Genomic DNA, 12,500 nt, shown 5'->3' on the forward strand with positions numbered 1-12,500 from the left:
TAGCGATTTCACTTTATTTTTTTAAAAAATTTCATCCTCCGGACCAACGTGACCGGGACGTTGGAACTTAGAATTTTTTCGCCCCGTTACGAAAGTACCGAAAGTTCAACTCGAAATAACTCGCTAAAAAGCGTTATAACGTATCGAAATTTTGCGTGAAATCGTTACGTTTCGACGAAATCTAGTCGAAAGTAGCGATTTCACTTTATTTTTTTAAAAAATTTCATCCTCCGGACCAACGTGACCGGGACGTTGGAACTTAGAATTTTTTCGCCCCGTTACGAAAGTACCGAAAGTTCAACTCGAAATAACTCGCTAAAAAGCGTTATAACGTATCGAAATTTTGCGTGAAATCGTTACGTTTCGACGAAATCTAGTCGAAAGTAGCGATTTCACTTTATTTTTTTAAAAAATTTCGTCCTCCGGACCAACCTGACCGGGACGTTGGAACTTAGAATTTTTTCGCCCCGTTACGAAAGTACCGAAAGTTCAACTCGAAATAACTCGCTAAAAAGCGTTATAACGTATCGAAATTTTGCGTGAAATCGTTACGTTTCGACGAAATCTAGTCGAAAGTAGCGATTTCACTTTATTTTTTTAAAAAATTTCATCCTCCGGACCAACGTGACCGGGACGTTGGAACTTAGAATTTTTTCGCCCCGTTACGAAAGTACCGAAAGTTCAACTCGAAATAACTCGCTAAAAAGCGTTATAACGTATCGAAATTTTGCGTGAAATCGTTACGTTTCGACGAAATCTAGTCGAAAGTAGCGATTTCACTTTATTTTTTTGAAAAATTTCATCCTCCGGACCAACGTGACTGGGACGTTGGAACTTAGAATTTTTTCGCACCGCTACGAAAAGGCCGAAAGATCCCCTCCAAATAACTCGTTAAAAAGTGTTATAACGTACGAATATTTTTCAAGAAATCGTTATAACTCGATAAAATACGTCGGGATTAAGCGTTTATATCGTCGGCAGACGGATATAAAAACGTTTGGACCGACACGACCGGTCGTTGGAACATAGAAAAATTCCGAGCCGGTACGTTGGGACTTAGAAAAATTCCGAGGGCGAAAAAGTTTTTTCGAGTTTATTCGTTAAAAAGCGTTACAAGGTATGAATTTTTTTGCATAAATCGACGTAACTCGACGAAATACGTCGGGATTAATGGTTTATTTCCGTCCGAGAACGATTTTTAAAAACGGACCTATGCGGCCGGTCGTTCGTACTTGGAAAATTTTCGGACCGAACACTCTTTTTCGATTAATTCGTTAAAAAGCGTTATAACGTACGAATATTTTTCAAGAAATCGTTATAACTCGATAAAATACGTCGGGATTAAGCGTTTATATCGTCGGCAGACGGATATAAAAACGTTTGGACCGACACGACCGGTCGTTGGAACATAGAAAAATTCCGAGCCGGTACGTTGGGACTTAGAAAAATTCCGAGGGCGAAAAAGTTTTTTCGAGTTTATTCGTTAAAAAGCGTTACAAGGTATGAATTTTTTTGCATAAATCGACGTAACTCGACGAAATACGTCGGGATTAATGGTTTATTTCCGTCCGAGAACGATTTTTAAAAACGGACCTATGCGGCCGGTCGTTCGTACTTAGAAAATTTTCGGACCGAACACTCTTTTTCGATTAATTCGTTAAAAAGCGTTATAACGTACGAATATTTTTCAAGAAATCGTTATAACTCGATAAAATACGTCGGGATTAAGCGTTTATATCGTCGGCAGACGGATATAAAAACGTTTGGACCGACACGACCGGTCGTTGGAACATAGAAAAATTCCGAGCCGGTACGTTGGGACTTAGAAAAATTCCGAGGGCGAAAAAGTTTTTTCGAGTTTATTCGTTAAAAAGCGTTACAAGGTATGAATTTTTTTGCATAAATCGACGTAACTCGACGAAATACGTCGGGATTAATGGTTTATTTCCGTCCGAGAACGATTTTTAAAAACGGACCTATGCGGCCGGTCGTTCGTACTTAGAAAATTTTCGGACCGAACACTCTTTTTCGATTAATTCGTTAAAAAGCGTTATAACGTACGAATATTTTTCAAGAAATCGTTATAACTCGATAAAATACGTCGGGATTAAGCGTTTATATCGTCGGCAGACGGATATAAAAACGTTTGGACCGACACGACCGGTCGTTGGAACATAGAAAAATTCCGAGCCGGTACGTTGGGACTTAGAAAAATTCCGAGGGCGAAAAAGTTTTTTCGAGTTTATTCGTTAAAAAGCGTTACAAGGTATGAATTTTTTTGCATAAATCGACGTAACTCGACGAAATACGTCGGGATTAATGGTTTATTTCCGTCCGAGAACGATTTTTAAAAACGGACCTATGCGGCCGGTCGTTCGTACTTAGAAAATTTTCGGACCGAACACTCTTTTTCGATTAATTCGTTAAAAAGCGTTATAACGTACGAATATTTTTCAAGAAATCGTTATAACTCGATAAAATACGTCGGGATTAAGCGTTTATATCGTCGGCAGACGGATATAAAAACGTTTGGACCGACACGACCGGTCGTTGGAACATAGAAAAATTCCGAGCCGGTACGTTGGGACTTAGAAAAATTCCGAGGGCGAAAAAGTTTTTTCGAGTTTATTCGTTAAAAAGCGTTACAAGGTATGAATTTTTTTGCATAAATCGACGTAACTCGACGAAATACGTCGGGATTAATGGTTTATTTCCGTCCGAGAACGATTTTTAAAAACGGACCTATGCGGCCGGTCGTTCGTACTTAGAAAATTTTCGGACCGAACACTCTTTTTCGATTAATTCGTTAAAAAGCGTTATAACGTACGAATATTTTTCAAGAAATCGTTATAACTCGATAAAATACGTCGGGATTAAGCGTTTATATCGTCGGCAGACGGATATAAAAACGTTTGGACCGACACGACCGGTCGTTGGAACATAGAAAAATTCCGAGCCGGTACGTTGGGACTTAGAAAAATTCCGAGGGCGAAAAAGTTTTTTCGAGTTTATTCGTTAAAAAGCGTTACAAGGTATGAATTTTTTTGCATAAATCGACGTAACTCGACGAAATACGTCGGGATTAATGGTTTATTTCCGTCCGAGAACGATTTTTAAAAACGGACCTATGCGGCCGGTCGTTCGTACTTAGAAAATTTTCGGACCGAACACTCTTTTTCGATTAATTCGTTAAAAAGCGTTATAACGTACGAATATTTTTCAAGAAATCGTTATAACTCGATAAAATACGTCGGGATTAAGCGTTTATATCGTCGGCAGACGGATATAAAAACGTTTGGACCGACACGACCGGTCGTTGGAACATAGAAAAATTCCGAGCCGGTACGTTGGGACTTAGAAAAATTCCGAGGGCGAAAAAGTTTTTTCGAGTTTATTCGTTAAAAAGCGTTACAAGGTATAAATTTTTTTACGGGAATCGTTCTATCTCTATTAAATACGTCGGGATTAAACATTTTTATCGATTTTTTCAAAAAATTAGCGTTCGTCGAACTGACACGACTGGGATATTTTTCTAATTTTTTCGTTAATTAACGTTACAAGGTATATATTTTTTTGCATATTTCTACTTATTTTAACGTATTGTAATTGATTATAAACTTATTTTTTGTCCGTATTCGATAAAAGAGTATGTTTACTGATGCAATTTTTCGGTGAAAAAAAAAATTAATTTTTTGGTAAAAATGCATTTCTATTATGTTAATAAAACGTCTGGTAATGTATTTCGATGGTTGGATATTGGCTTTGTATAGTAGTGATCGAGCGTTCGCGAGACTAAGTTCCAGCGTCCCTTCCGAACGGTACGTTGCTACGGAGGTTTTGCACCGTAAGCGCGCGGCCGCTAGCCCGGCCGGCGCCGGCCTTCCGGCTGGCGCTTTCGTATCTATAAGAGAGACGTCGAGCCGGACGGTTCGGTCGGAACAGCGTTGAGCGCGTGGCTATTCTACGGCCTCGGTTGAGAATTCAGTCACCGCTCCTCGAGTCTTAGTGTATTTTACGCTATTTCTCGACTGTTCCTCCGTTCTCGTTCTGGTTTTTTCTCTACACTGCTGCGCCGCGGGTCGCTGTCCTGGACGTAATGACCAAATATCGTGGCAAGGTTCCCCTGAGTCGGGAAGCTGGTGACCTGTGTGTACGTATTCTAACAAAAATTGTTAGATGCGTGTGTGCTTGTACTAACTGAGCATCGATTCATTCAAAAGAGTATAACCGTCTGCTTTCTATAAAAACTTCTGCTTTCGCAGAAGTATCCGATGAGGCGGTAGGAGCGTACTATCTTTGCGTAGTATGTCTTCTGCCGAAAATGTTCTACCGATTGAAAGAATATTCTTACGGTATGTCCAGCGCGACGCACTGGGATACGCGCTTGTTCGTTCAGCGTGAGGTGCGTATACGTGCTTTACCGCTAAGATATTCTAATAAGTCTTTTTACACGAAGACAGCATTATGGAAATGTTCCTTTAGAAGTACGATTCTAAACATTTTATATAAGACTATGAGAAAGAGAGAGAGAGAAGAGAGGAGGTGGAGTTGAGAATTACAAAGTGGCTGCGAGCGGCGTTCGAAGATTATTACTGAACTATGGGTGTATCTCGAACGTCGCTAGGAGATATATTTTATAGATATATCTATCTTAAGAACGAAAAGTCTCGTCGTACGGTGCTTACGTCCCACCTACGACACGAAGAGAACTTAAACGAAATTTATAAGAATTGTTATACGAATAAGATCCCTGGTTGATCCTGCCAGTAGTCATATGCTTGTCTCAAAGATTAAGCCATGCATGTCTCAGTACATGCCGCATTAAGGTGAAACCGCGAATGGCTCATTAAATCAGTTATGGTTTCTTAGATCATACCTACATTTACTTGGATAACTGTGGTAATTCTAGAGCTAATACATGCAAACAGATTCCGACCAGAGATGGTAGGAATGCTTTTATTAGATCAAAACCAATCGGTGGCGGATGGCTCGTCTGTCCGTCCATCGTTTGTTTTGGTGACTCTGAATAACTTTGTGCTGATCGCATGGTCATCTAGCACCGGCGACGCATCTTTCAAATGTCTGCCTTATCAACTGTCGATGGTAGGCTTCTGCGCCTACCATGGTTGTAACGGGTAACGGGGAATCAGGGTTCGATTCCGGAGAGGGAGCCTGAGAAACAGCTACCACATCCAAGGAAGGCAGCAGGCGCGCAAATTACCCACTCCCGGCACGGGGAGGTAGTGACGAAAAATAACGATACGGGACTCATCCGAGGCCCCGTAATCGGAATGAGTACACTTTAAATCCTTTAACGAGGACCAATTGGAGGGCAAGTCTGGTGCCAGCAGCCGCGGTAATTCCAGCTCCAATAGCGTATATTAAAGTTGTTGCGGTTAAAAAGCTCGTAGTTGAATCTGTGTGTCACAGTGTCGGTTCACCGCTCGCGGTGTTTAACTGGCATTATGTGGTACGTCCTATCGGTGGGCTTAGCTCCTCGCGGGCGGTCCAACTAATATCCCATCGCGGTGCTCTTCACTGAGTGTCGAGGTGGGCCGATACGTTTACTTTGAACAAATTAGAGTGCTTAAAGCAGGCTACCTTCGCCTGAATACTGTGTGCATGGAATAATGGAATAGGACCTCGGTTCTATTTTGTTGGTTTTCGGAGCCCCGAGGTAATGATTAATAGGGACAGATGGGGGCATTCGTATTGCGACGTTAGAGGTGAAATTCTTGGATCGTCGCAAGACGGACAGAAGCGAAAGCATTTGCCAAAAATGTTTTCATTAATCAAGAACGAAAGTTAGAGGTTCGAAGGCGATCAGATACCGCCCTAGTTCTAACCATAAACGATGCCAGCCAGCGATCCGCCGAAGTTCCTCCGATGACTCGGCGGGCAGCTTCCGGGAAACCAAAGCTTTTGGGTTCCGGGGGAAGTATGGTTGCAAAGCTGAAACTTAAAGGAATTGACGGAAGGGCACCACCAGGAGTGGAGCCTGCGGCTTAATTTGACTCAACACGGGAAACCTCACCAGGCCCGGACACCGGAAGGATTGACAGATTGATAGCTCTTTCTTGATTCGGTGGGTGGTGGTGCATGGCCGTTCTTAGTTGGTGGAGCGATTTGTCTGGTTAATTCCGATAACGAACGAGACTCTAGCCTGCTAAATAGACGTAACTTATGGTATCTCGAAGGCCCCCGGCTTCGGTCGGTGGGTTTTTACTACCAACGTACAAACAAATCTTCTTAGAGGAACAGGCGGCTTCTAGCCGCACGAGATTGAGCAATAACAGGTCTGTGATGCCCTTAGATGTTCTGGGCCGCACGCGCGCTACACTGAAGGAATCAGCGTGTTTTCCCTGGCCGAAAGGCCCGGGTAACCCGCTGAACCTCCTTCGTGCTAGGGATTGGGGCTTGCAATTATTCCCCATGAACGAGGAATTCCCAGTAAGCGCGAGTCATAAGCTCGCGTTGATTACGTCCCTGCCCTTTGTACACACCGCCCGTCGCTACTACCGATTGAATGATTTAGTGAGGTCTTCGGACTGGTGCGCGGCCAATGTGATAAGCATTGCCGATGTTACCGGGAAGATGACCAAACTTGATCATTTAGAGGAAGTAAAAGTCGTAACAAGGTTTCCGTAGGTGAACCTGCGGAAGGATCATTAACGATACGATACCAAAAGAATTTGACTTGAACACATATAAAAACTATGAAATATATATCACAATGGTCGGTAAGGAGCCGTACTCCTCCTGTATCGACGAAAGTATATACGACGTATTAACAAGCTATATACTTTAACAAACGAAAACGCCAGGGAGCTTGGCAACCTCCGTTGGCACGAATAGAAATATTCTTAAGGAGGAGACGACCCTCCAGCTACGGAATTATACGAAGAGAAGGTGGCACTCTCTCTCGATCATCGGGATGAAGAGATATATATATACAAGTATAAAAACGAAATGCGAATGAAACTTATTCGAGGCGCCTGCGTGAGGTCGTAAACAGAAAGACCCGCCGTCTCCGAATAAAACATATAACATATAATATATATATATATGAAATTCTAATAAAAGGGAACTCTAGCTTCGAAAGAGCCAACAAAAGTTAAGGCTCGATATCAAACGAAAAAATTACGATGGAAACCAGGTGTAAAGAGAAATGCAGTCGTGGCGCCTGCGAGAGGCCGTACACAGAAAGACCCGCCGTCACGATCTCGTATTTCGTATTTGCATCGTGGAAACCGTACAAACGAAATATAAAAGTCCATGCAAACTAATAAGAAAATCTCTAAAGTGCCTCGTGTCGGAGTGATCATGCTCGCCTATTCTCTTCTATGTTTCGTGGTCTGTGTTGCGTTTGTTCTCCTCCTAGCAACGGGACATATCGAAGACTCCTCTTTGGGATCGAACGAAGCGTCTAGAACGAGTCGACGAGAGCGAAAGAACTTGTAGCGAGTCGCGCAGAGCGAAAGGATACCGATATACATCTTCGAAGGTTCTCTTCGAAGATCCATGGATACCTTCTGCGTCGACTTCTCTCGTCTCTTTCATCGAAACTCTCGTCGTTCTCGAAACGTGCTTCCTACCCAAAGGGCGTGTGCTCTTCGTATGTCGTTTCGTTCGAAATAACGAAACCACGTGTAACATACTCGTGGATCGGGTAACCTAGAACGAAGACGCATCGCGTGGATGTTGGCCCGCTATGCGACGATGACCGATGATGATGATGATGATGATGATGATGATATGATGATGATGTCGATGTCGACGACGACGACGATGAAGACGATGTGTAGCAACGATTCGTAACTAGTCTAGCCGAAGTTCGTTCAGAGGGGAACGCCGCCGGCTTCGAAGCCTCGATGTCGTGAGTCGGACACCCGTGCCGTCGCTAGAGTTTTTCAAACTCTGCTTCTGGATATTGGGACGAAAGACCGCTCGAGGACGACGACAGCCGTGCGTGCGTATCCCATCGAATTTTTTTTACACCACCTGAACGAGACTAAAGTTTCGTCTAGTTGATCGTCTACCGTCGCATAATGTATATTATATACCGTTCAGAGGGGACCGGCTGTCTATCCTCGTTGTCGTGAGTCGGACACCCGTGCCGTCGCTAGAGTTTTTCAAACTCTGCTTCTGGATATCGGGACGAAAGACCGCGCGAGGACGACGGATGCGAGTCCCATCGAATTTTTGACTTACACACTACCTGAACGAGACTTAAAGTTTCATATTATATACCGTTCAGAGGGGACCGGCTGTCTATCCTCGTTGTCGTGAGTCGGACACCCGTGCCGTCGCTAGAGTTTTTCAAACTCTGCTTCTGGATATCGGGACGAAAGACCGCGCGAGGACGACGGATGCGAGTCCCATCGAATTTTTGACTTACACACTACCTGAACGAGACTTAAAGTTTCATATAATATACCGTTCAGAGGGGACCGGCTGTCTTTCCTCGTTGTCGTGAGTCGGACACCCGTGCCGTCGCTAGAGTTTTTCAAACTCTGCTTCTGGATATCGGGACGAAAGACCGCGCGAGGACGACGGATGCGAGTCCCATCGAATTTTTTATTTACACACTACCTGAACGAGACTTAAAGTTTCATCCAGTTTGTCGTCTATCATCGCATATATAATATACCGTTCAGAGGGGACCGGCTGTCTATCCTCGTTGTCGTGAGTCGGACACCCGTGCCGTCGCTAGAGTTTTTCAAACTCTGCTTCTGGATATCGGGACGAAAGACCGCGCGAGGACGACGGATGCGAGTCCCATCGAATTTTTGACTTACACACTACCTGAACGAGACTTAAAGTTTCATATAATATACCGTTCAGAGGGGACCGGCTGTCTTTCCTCGTTGTCGTGAGTCGGACACCCGTGCCGTCGCTAGAGTTTTTCAAACTCTGCTTCTGGATATCGGGACGAAAGACCGCGCGAGGACGACGGATGCGAGTCCCATCGAATTTTTGATTTACACACTACCTGAACGAGACTTAAAGTTTCATCCAGTTTGTCGTCTATCATCTCATATATAATATACCGTTCAGAGGGGACCGGCTGTCTATCCTCGTTGTCGTGAGTCGGACACCCGTGCCGTCGCTAGAGTTTTTCAAACTCTGCTTCTGGATGTTGGGACGAAAGACCGCGCGAGGACGATGGATGCGTGTCCCATCGAATTTTTGATTTACAAGACACACACTACCTGAACGAGACTAAAGTTTCATCGAGTTTATCATCGCATAACCCGTTCGGAGGGGACCGGCTGTCTATCCTCGTTGTCGTGAGTCGGACACCCGTGCCGTCGCTAGAGTTTTTCAAACTCTGCTTCTGGATATCGGGACGAAAGACCGCGCGAGGACGATGGCTGCGAGTCCCATCGAATTTTTGTTTTTTTTTTTTTTTTTAAAGAAAAAACACCACCCGAACGGAGATGTGTTCTATCTTTCGTCGATTTTTCATGCTTTCAGTCGGTCGCGTGGTCGCCATCCGTTCGGAGGGGATCGCCGGCTTCGAAACCTCGATGTCGTGAGTCGGACACCCGTGCCGTCGCTAGAGTTTTTCAAACTCTGCTTCTGGATATTGGGACGAAAGACCGCTCGAGGCGGACGGCCGCGCGAATCCCATCGAATCTTTACTATCACCCGAACGATGGAGAGATGCACGCGCGCTGTTTCTTGAATAATTGGACGAGAGAGTAGAATCAAACACATATATAACATGGGCTAGCCACCGTGCTTACTCGTTCGCGAGATCGTGTGCTGTACAGAGGATTCAGAATCGGGTGTATATATCCCCGTCGTTTCCTGACGAACGGAGCTTCGATCTCGATGGTTGTTATATATCATAATGTACTTTACGCCCGGCCGGCGAACGCGCGTATCTTCGCGCGTTCGTCGTTTTCTTTTTTTTTCGAACGTTTTTGTGTCGTCAATCCTATGGCGACTTCTGCGCGTTCGATTCCCGTTGGTCGAACGTGACGGAACTCGGCTTCGCTAGAACCGAGAAGAGTACATTTGAGTATTGAACTGTTGTAAATTTATAAAAGATTACCCTGAACGGTGGATCACTTGGCTCGTGGGTCGATGAAGAACGCAGCTAATTGCGCGTCAACGTGTGAACTGCAGGACACATGAACATCGACATTTCGAACGCACATTGCGGTCCACGGATACAATTCCTGGACCACGCCTGGCTGAGGGTTGCTCACGTAAACCTAAGACTGCTTGCGTTGCGTATCGTTACTCTCCGTATCTGTCTCTCTCTGTCCCTTCTTGCCTTAACAACCCGCCGTCGTTCTTCTTTATATAAGAGAACGTTTCAGAGTCGGACGAAGGTACAAGAACGAGGATACGAATAAGAGCGGACGGAGAGAACATACGCGACGTACGAGCGATTGTTGGACGCTCGTCGGCGTTCGTCGCGGTCGTGCAGAGACCGTGCAAGTCGTACGCATGCTCGATATATAATCTATCGTGTTCACGGGAGACTACGAAACTCTACCTCTGTCTCTCTCTGTCCCTTCTTGCCTTGACAACCCGCCGTCGTTCTTCTTAAAAATTATAAGAGAACGTTTCAGAGTCGGACGAAGGTATACGAAGGGATACGAATAAGAGCGGAGAGAACCGGTCACGGACCTGCGTGAGTGCTCGCGGCGTCGTGAGTCGTCCTTACGAGGGCGACCGCCCGCTTATGCACCGCTTCGTGTATCGGTTATCGAACGTATATACTCGTAGTGTTCTCCTCGTGACCGATTTTTTTTTCATATCAGGCGATATATGCTACGTTTGCCGGTGTTCGACGCACGAAGGTCCGCGCCCCCGACGTCGTCTTAAAAGAATATTATATTTGGCGAGACTGAGAGAGAAAGCAAATATGGGAACTCGGTCGAGAGAGGAGAGAAGAGAGAACCAAAAAAAAAACCTAAACTCGATGGCGTGCGAAACTTTGCCATAATCTACCGTCTTTTCTTAAGACTCTCGTACAGCCCCAGGGATCGAATGCCCACTCCGTCTCTTCGCGAAAGCGACTGACAACAACGAGGACCGTCGCATCGATGGGTCGTCGTTGCGTTTTACACGCTCTGTGCTTTTTTACAAGCCCCGAAAGTATCAGCCGTAGATCCGGGAACGCACACGCGAGATTTCTTCGAGCGCTCTGACGACTTAGGGAGGTATGATCCCCAGCGTCGCGCGGAGATCGGAGAGTACACGTACTCGTATCGGGACGAATTTTCCCCGTCGTCGTGTATCTCTCTGCCCGCGCGCCTGGCTCCCGAAAAGCCACGTTCGTCGGAAATCTTACATATTATATATGTAACGCGTGTGCGAACTAGCGTGTGTCTAAGATCGGCTATACACGGGTGCTGCTGTAACTACAAGCTCGAGGTGTTTTCCGCAGCGTTTCTGTACCCGAGGAAGATGCGCATGTGAGTCCGTTACGAAGTTGTTCGTACGGTCGTCGTCGTCGGAGAGATCGTAGACGAGGAAGAAGACGATCCCCTTTGGCGAGGCTCGAGAAAAAAACTTTGAGAGAGACGAGGTATACACGCGCGTACGACTATGTCGTGCGCGCGTGTGATTTTTTTTTTATGGCAATTCGACGCTTCGAGAATAGAGAAAAGAGAGTGTTGGTCATCCCATGCCTCTTCGTCGTCTATCGCTGGACCGCGCATCCTAACGTCGCGCCGGTCGTCCAGTCCCCGAACACACACACCCACCCGACGGTACGTCTCGCTCGCTTTTTCACTTGCGTGAGTTCCCGTACCGGGAACCGCTGGAATCGTCGAGAGAAGAGAAACGGCTGTAGGAGAAAAAGAGGACGGACGTTAAAAACCGGACGATCGTTACACGGATGTCTTGCGTGAGTCTTAGCTCGAACATGATACGACGAACGAAGTTTGGCACTTTGGCGAGATGCATAAAACGCTCGTACATACATACATACATATATATTGTATATCGAATAGAGAGTGTTCTCCTTCTATTCGAATTTTTTTTCTCTTTGAGGCGATTTTCGCACAGAGAAATACACACACACACACCACCTTCTCTCGCACCGAATCTTTCCGAGCTTTCGTTTTCTACGAGTCTACGCAAAACACGACACGAACGAATTTTCGTTTCGCGTCGTGACGTTGAAGCGACCTCAGAGTAGGCGAGATCACCCGCTGAATTTAAGCATATTACTAAGCGGAGGAAAAGAAACTAACAAGGATTTCCTTAGTAGCGGCGAGCGAACAGGAATTAGCCCAGCACTGAATCCCGCGGTTCCGCCGTTGGGAAATGTAGTGTTCGGGAGGATCCGATTGACCCGAGACGTCGAACCGCGTCCAAGTCCATCTTGAATGGGGCCATGTACCCACAGAGGGTGCCAGGCCCGTAGCGACCGGAACGCGTCCCGGGAGGATCTCTCCTTAGAGTCGGGTTGCTTGAGAGTGCAGCCCTAAGTTGGTGGTAAACTCCATCTAAGGCTAAATACAACCACGAGACCG

At 45.6% G+C, this 12,500-nt stretch overlaps 3 non-coding genes across 3 annotated transcripts in view; all 3 read left to right on the forward strand.

The window, feature by feature from the left end:
- Nucleotides 1-4,747: 4,747 nt before the first annotated feature.
- LOC126877683 (small subunit ribosomal RNA) lies at nt 4,748-6,671 on the forward strand. The gene has a single exon (XR_007695244.1). It is a non-coding gene; the product is annotated as a small subunit ribosomal RNA (ribosomal RNA).
- A 3,386-nt stretch (nt 6,672-10,057) lies between these two features.
- LOC126877688 (5.8S ribosomal RNA) lies at nt 10,058-10,212 on the forward strand. Its single transcript, XR_007695248.1, has one exon. It is a non-coding gene; the product is annotated as a 5.8S ribosomal RNA (ribosomal RNA).
- Nucleotides 10,213-12,149: 1,937 nt separating this feature from the next.
- The window catches only part of LOC126877685 (large subunit ribosomal RNA), a 4,081-nt gene continuing 3,730 nt past the window's right edge, over nt 12,150-12,500 (forward strand). Inside the window, exon 1 of the ribosomal RNA XR_007695246.1 lies at nt 12,150-12,500. This exon is cut by the window's right edge and continues 3,730 nt beyond it. This is a non-coding gene — a ribosomal RNA (large subunit ribosomal RNA).

This window comes from Bombus huntii, unplaced genomic scaffold, assembly GCF_024542735.1.
Source record: "Bombus huntii isolate Logan2020A unplaced genomic scaffold, iyBomHunt1.1 ctg00000214.1, whole genome shotgun sequence".
NCBI classification, from domain to species: domain Eukaryota; kingdom Metazoa; phylum Arthropoda; class Insecta; order Hymenoptera; family Apidae; genus Bombus; species Bombus huntii.